General features: G+C 50.5%; 3 non-coding genes across 3 annotated transcripts; all 3 read right to left on the minus strand.

Moving 5' to 3' along the window:
* Positions 1–73, minus strand: TRNAK-CUU. Its single transcript has one exon. It is a non-coding gene; the product is annotated as a tRNA-Lys (tRNA).
* A 1,634-nt stretch (positions 74–1,707) lies between these two features.
* On the minus strand, positions 1,708–1,780 carry TRNAV-CAC. Its single transcript has one exon. It is a non-coding gene; the product is annotated as a tRNA-Val (tRNA).
* Positions 1,781–3,753: 1,973 nt separating this feature from the next.
* TRNAK-CUU lies at positions 3,754–3,826 on the minus strand. The gene has a single exon. It is a non-coding gene; the product is annotated as a tRNA-Lys (tRNA).
* Between the last annotated feature and the right edge of the window lie 5,085 nt (positions 3,827–8,911).

The raw sequence follows: 8,911 nt of genomic DNA on the forward strand, positions 1-8,911 counted from the left end.
CGCCCAACGTGGGGCTCGAACCCACGACCCTGAGATTAAGAGTCTCATGCTCTACCGACTGAGCTAGCCGGGCGGCTGTTGCAAAGTTTCAGATTTAGCAGGGGTTATTCAGAAAGCGGTGTGTCGTCTCTATAGCTGTTGATTTCCTGCAAATTGGAATTTGCCTCTTTTCTCAGCTGACCGCTTGGAAAACACGCCTGGCCACAAGACCCTCTCCGGGATTAACCCTAGACTCTTAATCTAGTTCCTTCCATATTTGCAGTTTGCTGAAGAAGGCATGAAGGTTGCATTCCCGCTGGGATGCAGGACACATTTTAGGCGCTTTATAAAACATCAGGTGCTACACCTGACAGACAGAAGGCAGGATCCACGCGTGTGCATCTGAGCGCCTGAAAATTCACTGCCCAAATGCCTGGCTGTATAGGGAAGGATTTAGTCAAGAACAGGGTGAAGACGCATGGGGCTAACAAAATGCAAACCCATGGAGTGATTCAGGGATAGTCCTGAATAACTTAGTCCAGAAGTACCTTGTTCCTGTATGCAACAGTGGTAAACTACACAAGACGGGCCTTAAGCAGGAATAGCTGCTCGTGAATGACATCGTATGTATGATCCCAGTGCAGGGGAAATAATGGTGAAAATACATGGATCCTAGTGTAGGGGAAAGAAAACGGTGAAAACACATGAATCCCAGTGCAGGGGAAATAATGGTGAAACACATGGATCCCAGTGCAGGGGAAATAATGGTGAAAACACATGGATCCCAGTGCAGGGGGAGTGACCATGGGGAAAAAATCTACAGGTTATGTAGACAAAAAAACTCTAACTGATGCGGAGAGAACAGATGGGTCTTGGTGCAAGAAAAAGAATTGTTGAACTCACATGGATCCACAGCAGGGGAAATAATGGTGAAAACATGGATTCCAGTGCAGGGGAAATAATGGTGAAAATACATGGATCCTAGTGTAGGGGAAATAATGGTGAAAACACGTGGATCCCAGTACAGGGGGAGTGATCATGGGGGGAAAAATCGATGTCTGGAAAGACTCAGGCAGCCACTGTGAAAATACATGGCAAGGTAAAGTGGAGGAGAAACAGGTTGAGTGCAGAATTTGGCCATAATAAAGGTAATCCAGCAAAACAGGTGGGGGGGGGGCCCCCCCCCCCCCCCCCCCCATACACCCGTAAATCACACAGGCAGCGGTTTCACAAACCGCGGGAACTATAAGAACATTTTCTCCCTGTGTGAATGAGCTTGTCAATGACCAGGAAACCCTTTCCTCCAGCTTGTCTCCATGCCTTTTATTCCCCTTCCAGTTTAACACAAAGGCAAAGAAAACGCTGGTCAATACCCAAGGTCAGTTTATTTCTCTGTTATTGTTACCCACAGCATAGCACTCATTTCCTCCCCAAACAACAATCATAATCATGAATGTGATATAAATCCCATTGAAAGTCAATTGAGCAATTCTGGACAAAATCAAATATACCTAAATATTAGATCAAGTTGTAAAACATTCTTTCATTATTTTTAGTCTGCTGTGCTTTAGGCGACTTAGGGACATGCTGATTAAAGATCTGACATGAACTCTCCTTATGCGAGAGAAATGAAGGTGGAGAAATATGACAATTCCCTGGCAATGACGGTGCCCGAAGAGAGACTGCAAAACAAGACAGGTTCTTAGAGTGGGGGAAAAAAAGCAAGGCTGTTTCTGCCCGGTTTCGAACCGGGGACCTTTCGCGTGTGAGGCGAACGTGATAACCACTACACTACAGAAACCAGCTGGCTGCGTTTTTCTTTACAGCGGCTACAGCCATTGGTGTGAGAGTTGCAGGCCTGTTCTAGCCAAGTGTTGCTGTTTTCTTGCTGCTAGATAAAATAACACCGGCAGCTATTTAAAAGGTGCCTCCCAGAGAGGTTGATTTATCTCCTCCTGTGTAACATTCCCTTTCATTCACACCCGTGCATGTAGCATGGCTTCTAAACAAAGACCAGCGTCCAGCCAGATGTGGGCACCACTTAGATCTGGAAGAATGCAGGGGGCAGAAAGTTTTAAAACACCCGTTGGTGGCAAAATTGAAGGGTATTAAGTGTGAAACAGCCGGGATACAATCAGGAATCCCGGCACAAGTGTGACACAACTGGCAGAATCCAGTCAAAGTAATTCATCCAGCAGGATGACTGGTACAAGCGCCTGGTATCTACCAAACCTGAAAGCAGTCATTGTGAAGTTCACAATGTGAACACATCTGGCTTCTTCAGATTCCAGACAAGGTACCTGTACTGTCTCTGCAGCGGATTTGAAACACAACAGCTGTGCAAAATGCTAGAATCCCTCAGAATCCAGGCAATTAAATCCCACAAGTACCTGGCTTCATCAGAACTGGGAGGACAAAGCCTTTTGTGAAAAACATCTGCGTTTCTAAAAAAAAATCTAGCTCACTATTTTATACAGAGGGTGCTGGTGCTTTCAAACCCAGGCTGCTTGTACTTCTCTTCCTTGGTGCAGTCAGCACCTGAATTCAGAAGACCTGAATAATACAAGAAGGTTAAAAAAATACACCTGGATGGTTCAAAGTTCTTCCTCTGCCCAGTTCCCACCCCACCCTCAGGGTCCTTCACTGAAACCCCTCCCTCCTCCATACACAAGCCACACTCACTCATGTAGTTTTGGTGAATCAGAAGAAACTTCAGCAAATCATAACAAAAATGTTTTGTTATAGAGGATAAAATATGTTAACTATGCCGGCATTATTCAATCTTACTTTTCTCTATTTTTTTCAGGGTGTTCACTTGTTGCCTTTGACAAGTTTGTGTCTAGTCAATTTCATTGTTAGTCAGTTAGTTTAGTCAGATTCTCCCATCCTGAAACTACATTTATAAAACATACACCAGAAGGGGAGTTCAATAAACCCTCATTAAAAAAAAAGTGTAGGTTGTGCCATTTAATGGCTGTTTCCTCAAAAACTGGATTAAAAATGTAGTCAGTTTCAAATAAAATTAACTCCAGTCTCCCTTTAAGAACTTTAACTAACACAAATCTACTCTATAAATATTTATAAAAATGAAACAGTATAAAGGACACTGCGATGCAAATCAATATAAATCAAAGAGATGTTTTTGTTTGTCTGAAATCCTTAATCAGTGTTAGGCCAAAGTCAGCCCTGGGGCAAATCTACTGAAGTTGTGGGAGCAATTTGTTTCAAGCACTTTAAAAAAAAATAATAAAGCAAAATTTTTAACATAGTCTTATTTTAGATTCTGCTGTTTCAAATATAATTGGTTGCATGTATAATAAATGCACAGAAAAAAGAACAATCAACACACACCACCTTTTTTCCATTTTGCTGGATAGAAAAATCATATTTGCTAATTTTGTTGCTGAACCTTTTCTTGTGATTCAAATTATCCATCAGCTGTTTGTCCGTCTCCAGAGCAATCCCCCTTAATAATCAACCCAGTCAACCGAGACAAAAGATGACAGGGAATTGCATCTGGACTGTTTTTCTGTTCTAGCTGAGACAGAAAAAGAAAGAAGAGGAGATCAGAATATTATCTTTTGATTGTAAGAAAGAGGGTGCCATTACTCCTTGAGCAGGAACTAGCATCTGGCGTCTCTCTCTCTCTCTCTCTCTCTTTGCTTTCTTTAAAAAAAAAAAAAAGACGGTTGAAACAGCTATTTTTACAGACAGACATTTATTTCCAGGGAAGATATGGTTAAAACACCTTGCACTTTAAAAAAACACTCGCTTCGCCCAACGTGGGGCTCGAACCCACGACCCTGAGATTAAGAGTCTCATGCTCTACCGACTGAGCTAGCCGGGCTGCTTATGCAATATTTTAATTCAAGCCTGTGGAATAGACCTACAGCTATATTTCTTAAATTGCTATTTCTGTCTTGCTAGCTTTGTAGCCCTGTGTTGAACTAATCCCAGGGAAGCTTCCTAAGATCCAACAGGCTCCTTTTCCAGAGTTAACCACCTTCTGGGAACCCCAGAATGTCAAGCCACAGGATGCAAAGAGCTGGGGGAATTACGAACAGAAGATAAGAGCAAAGGAAACAAGAAACTTCAGCAAAACATAAGAAACAAAAGGAAGTATTTCATCACCCACCACACAGTCAGCCTGTGGAACTCTTTGCCAGAGGATGTTGTGAAGGCCAAGACTATAATGGTTCAAAAAAGAACTAGATAAGTTAATGAAGGATAGGTCCATCAATGGCTATTAGCCAGGATGGACAGGGATGGTGTCCCTAGCCTCTGTTTGCCAGAAGCTGGGAATGGATCACTTGATGACTACTTGTTCTGTTCATTCCCTCTGAAGCACCTGGCATTGGCCACTGTCGGAAGACAGGATACTGGGCTAGATGGACCTTTGGTCTGGCCCAGTATGGCCATTCTTATGTTCTTATGAACAACCACACTGGGTCAGACCGATATTCCATCTAGCCCAGGGAAGGGTGAACTACAGCTGGGGAACCGCGGCCAATGGGAGCTTCGGGGGTGGTACTCGCAGGCGAGGGCAGTGCACGGCGGAGCCACCTGCCTCACCCCACCCCCAGGAGTCATTGCCTGACATGCTGGCCACTTCTGGGAGCGGCGCAGGGCCAGGGCAGGCAGGGAGCCTGCCTTAGCCCCACTGCGTGCCGCTGTCACCCTGGAGCCGCTCAACATAAGGGGCGCTGGGGCAAAGCCTGCACCCCAGACCCCTGCCCTGAGCCACCTCTTGCACCCCGCACCCTTTGCTCTGAGTCCCTTCCTGCACACCGCACCCCCTCCCACAGTCCACACTCCCTCCCGCACCCCAGCCCTCTGCCCCAGACCTACATTCATGGCTCTGCATGCAATTTCCCCACCCAGATGTGGCCTTCAGGTCAAAAAGTTTGCCCACACCTGATCTAGCCCAATATCCTGGTCTTCTGACCAGGGGCAGAGGAGCCTGCCAAAAAGAGGAGGACCAGGGGCCCCCGCCCCCTCCATGGCACCATCCCTTCCGCCCAAGGCTCTGACCCCGGCCAAGCTGGAAGCCAGAGTGGGCTGGGAGCTGCAGACCCTCCACCCACTGGGATGGGGGCACCAAGAGCAGCTTTGGGCCGTATCCCCGCCGTGCAGGCCCCACCATACAGGGCAGGTGGAGTGTTCGCGGCCCCCCACAGCTACCAGCGCGGTTCTTACCCCAACCTGGCTCCAGCTGGGGAACCGGGCCTCAGAGCTGCAGCCTGGCCATGGTAAGACCACGCAGGCGGACAGCTGTGAGGAGCAAGCGATCCTCCACCTGCCCTGGGTGGGGGACCTGGAGGGCAAGGACACGGGTCAGGAGCTCCTCTTGGCCCCCCCCACCCCGGCAGGTGGAGGGTCTGTAGCGTGATGCTGTTAGCCTGGCCAGGGGGGCGAGACCTCCAGGGGCCATGGTGAAAAGTGGATAGGCCAGGCGGATCCATTTTCAAAAAGTGGGAGGGCCATGCCCCTCCCCTTTCCCAGCACCCCTGCTTCCAACAGTGGCCAATGCCAAGTGCCCCAGAGGGAATGAACAGAACAGGTAATCAAGTGATCCATCCCGTCGCCCATTCCCAGCTTCTGGGAGTCAGAGGTTTAGCAAAGGCAGGGCAAAGACTCAACATATAATACAGTTGCTTTTTAGTCATTATTTACCTATATTCCATGCATTTTCCTTTGCCTCGAAGGAAAAAGGGAAAGAAAATGACCCAGAGGTTGGGCTATTTGCTTTGGAAAAGAGATTTTGTGCAGGATCCTCCCTCTCCCTCCTGAGTGTGTCCAGGACACATTCTCCCTTACGGGAATTTAGATGGAAAGTGACAGCTGCCGGGTTTGGGATCTCCCAGACCCCAGCCACGGTCACGCTGTGAACAGCTGCCAGCACCATTTGCTGCTGATCGCTTTTGCTGCCCTGTCACAATTTGCTGTGTCTGCCTTTCCCCATCCTCTGGTCCAGGGGTACCGTATTATGACGGATGGGGGGCTTTCCCATCATAATTTCCTCTCTCAGCTTTCTCCATCTCCTCGTCTGGGGTAGCAAATTATAACGGCTAAGGGTCCACCTATTATAATGTGCTACCTCTGCCTTTCCCTATCACCTGGGATGGGGGTAGCAAATAGCCTATGCCTTAATCCAACCCTAACTACACTTGATCCCCTCCCAGGTTGGGGGGTCTGGTGGGAAGAGAGGTGGGGGCAGCTATTCAGTAGCTGTTGTGTCCCTGCTCAGAGAGAGGAGGCTGCGCTCCATCTGTCTCTGTTTTTTGTCCTGGGTCATGAGCTGCTGCCTCCTCCATTGGGATCTGGGAGCGGACACTGAGCAGCTGCTGCTCCCCCAGCAGGGTCTGTGCTGGGGAGACCTTCATCAAAGGCCCCTCTGTGCCAAGCCCGGCCCAGGTGGAACGTTCACCGCACCACAGCGAGAGATCGACTCTGCAGTCTGGGGGTCGGGGCACCTGCCTGGGAGGCCCAGTCCTTTCCCAAGGACTCTGTAATGACTGCTGCAAAGTGTGACAGGTTCTTCAGGAGAGACTGAGGGACCCCCCCCCCCATATCAGTATCTCTCATCGCCTAGTTTAGGAGGCTCCCTGCCTAGCATGCTGGCTTTTGTAGATTCCATCCTTAAGTGCCTTGGTTTCCCCATGCACGGTACAGGGAGCCTAGCTGACTAATTCAGCCTTTCTGGATCCCAGGGTTGTTTCAGTGATTTTTCTAGACACCTAAATGTTAGGTATTGCAACATCACCATCCTTTTGGCCCTCCAGGGCTCAGCGGCAGCCAAGTACCAGACATTTGACAATTGCAGAACTGGTTGAAGCAGAGGGGGCTAGGGACCAGATGCCTGGAGAGCCCCATGCATCCGCCATTATCCCTCAGAATTTTCCGACGTTCACTAAACTCAGCAGCCTTCTCCCGAGGGCTGCCTGGAACACATCCAGAAATGTTAGAACTGATCAGGTGCAGCCATCAAAAGCTATTGCGTTGCGTCCAAACGGCATTGCACTGAATGCAGGGCCTCACTTTGCATGGCCAAAAATAAATCAGAGGAATACCTGGCTCTCAGATAGCACTTTTCATTGGTGGATTTCAAGGTGCTTTAAGGCAGTGGCTCTCAACCTTTCCAGACGACTGTACCCCTTTCCGGAGGCTGATTTGTTTTGCGTACCCCCAAGTTCCACCTCACTTAAAAACAACTTGCTTACAAAATCAGACATAACAATACAAGCGTCACAGCCACACTGTTACTGAACAATTACCTCCTTTCTCATCATTACCATATCCTTATAAAATGAATCGAAGCAAAAACCGCATATAGTCAAAATTACATTGAGTGCAATGGCGGGCGGAATCGCCCGCACTACAGGTACAGTATTAAAATTGTTATTTTTCTTTTTTTTGTTCTTGCCGACCGCGTAAAGCTGAAATCGCGCATGTTAAATGTGCGTAAGATGCAACAGACCTGTATTGTAAAACTGGGCAAATATCTAGATGAGTTGATGTACCCCCTGGAACACCTCTGTGTAATCCCAGGGATACGTGTACCCTTGGTTGAGAACCACCACTTTAAAGAACAGGTTATCATGACTCCTCTCTATCACTGCTCCACAGAGGTTCAAAAAAAAATGCCTCCCCAGCCTGACTGACTCTTCTTCGGCAGAAGGCGGGTGAATGGGACAGGACAACCAGATGGATTTTCCCCCCAGACCCATAGAAGAGTCTGAAATCCCACAGAGCTGGCTGCTTTGGCATCTGCGGTCTGTGGTGCTCAGGGAAAGAGAAATAACACCTCCAAGAGGCTTCCATGAAAGCCCATTTTGATTCATTATTCATGACAAGAGACGCTGAGAGGTTGAGAAACTATGTTCTGCTTTATTATTTCCAAATGAGAAATACAAGCTAAACCCACCTTCCCAGCCAGGGCCTGGAGCCCAGCCCAGTGCAGTGCATTTCTGTCCCAGGCCAGCACTGTGCTGCTCCCAGCTCCCGCGGGCACCAGGGAAAGAGAAACAAGTTAAAGCTGGTAGAAAAGCACAGACAGTCCGCGAGAGATGCCGGGATCCAGTCACAAGATCCAGGGCCGGCTCTGGCTTTTTTGCCGCCCCAGGCAAAAAAGCCTCCCGCCGCCACCCCCCTGGAGCGCAGCAGGGGAGGGCGCCAAGCCCGGCCGCACGCCGCTCTCCCCAACCGGCCGGAGCGCCAGGGGGAGGGCGGCGAGCCCGCCGCGGTTCCGCTGGCGGCCGGAACCCTGGGAGGAGGGCAGAGAGCCCGGCCGGGGCTCTGCTCTCCCCAGCGGCCAGAGCGCCTGGGGGAGGGCGGAGAGCCTGGCCGGGGCTCCGCTCTCCCCGGCGGCCAGAGCGCCGGGGGGAGGGCGGAGAGCCCGGCGCAGTGCCGGGGGAGGGCGGTGAGCCCGCTGCAGCTCCACTCTCCCCGGCAGCCGGAGCGCCTCAGGGAGGGCGGCGATCCCAGTCGTGACCCCGCTCTCCCCGGCGGCCAGAGCGCCGGGGGGGAGGGCGGAGAGCCGGCGCAGTGCTGGGGGAGGGTGGCGAGCCCACTGCGGCTCCACTGTCCCCGGCGGCCGGAGCCGGAGCACTGCGCTGCCCCCCTCCAGGTGCTGCCCCAAGCACAAGCTTGGTGGGCTGGTGCCTGGAGCCGGCCCTGACAAGAGCAAATGCTCGGAGAGCAGGAAACCCCACGAGCTCAGTTTCGAGGGATGCAGTGTGGGGCGCGTGGGGTTCTCTCATTTGCACCCAGGACTCTGCAGTGGATGGGGGGGAGCTAAAATTTCAGGGTCCTCCTCTCCCTCTGGCTTCATTGATGGGGGTCAGCCTGGCTTCTGGGGAGTTCAGGCCTCGTGACTTCCCCGGCTTCCTTCTTGCATCTGCCCAGCCTCGTCCTCTCAGCAACGAGGAGACGC

This window comes from Trachemys scripta, chromosome 14 (genome assembly GCF_013100865.1).
Source record: "Trachemys scripta elegans isolate TJP31775 chromosome 14, CAS_Tse_1.0, whole genome shotgun sequence".
Classification (NCBI taxonomy): Eukaryota; Metazoa; Chordata; order Testudines; family Emydidae; genus Trachemys; species Trachemys scripta.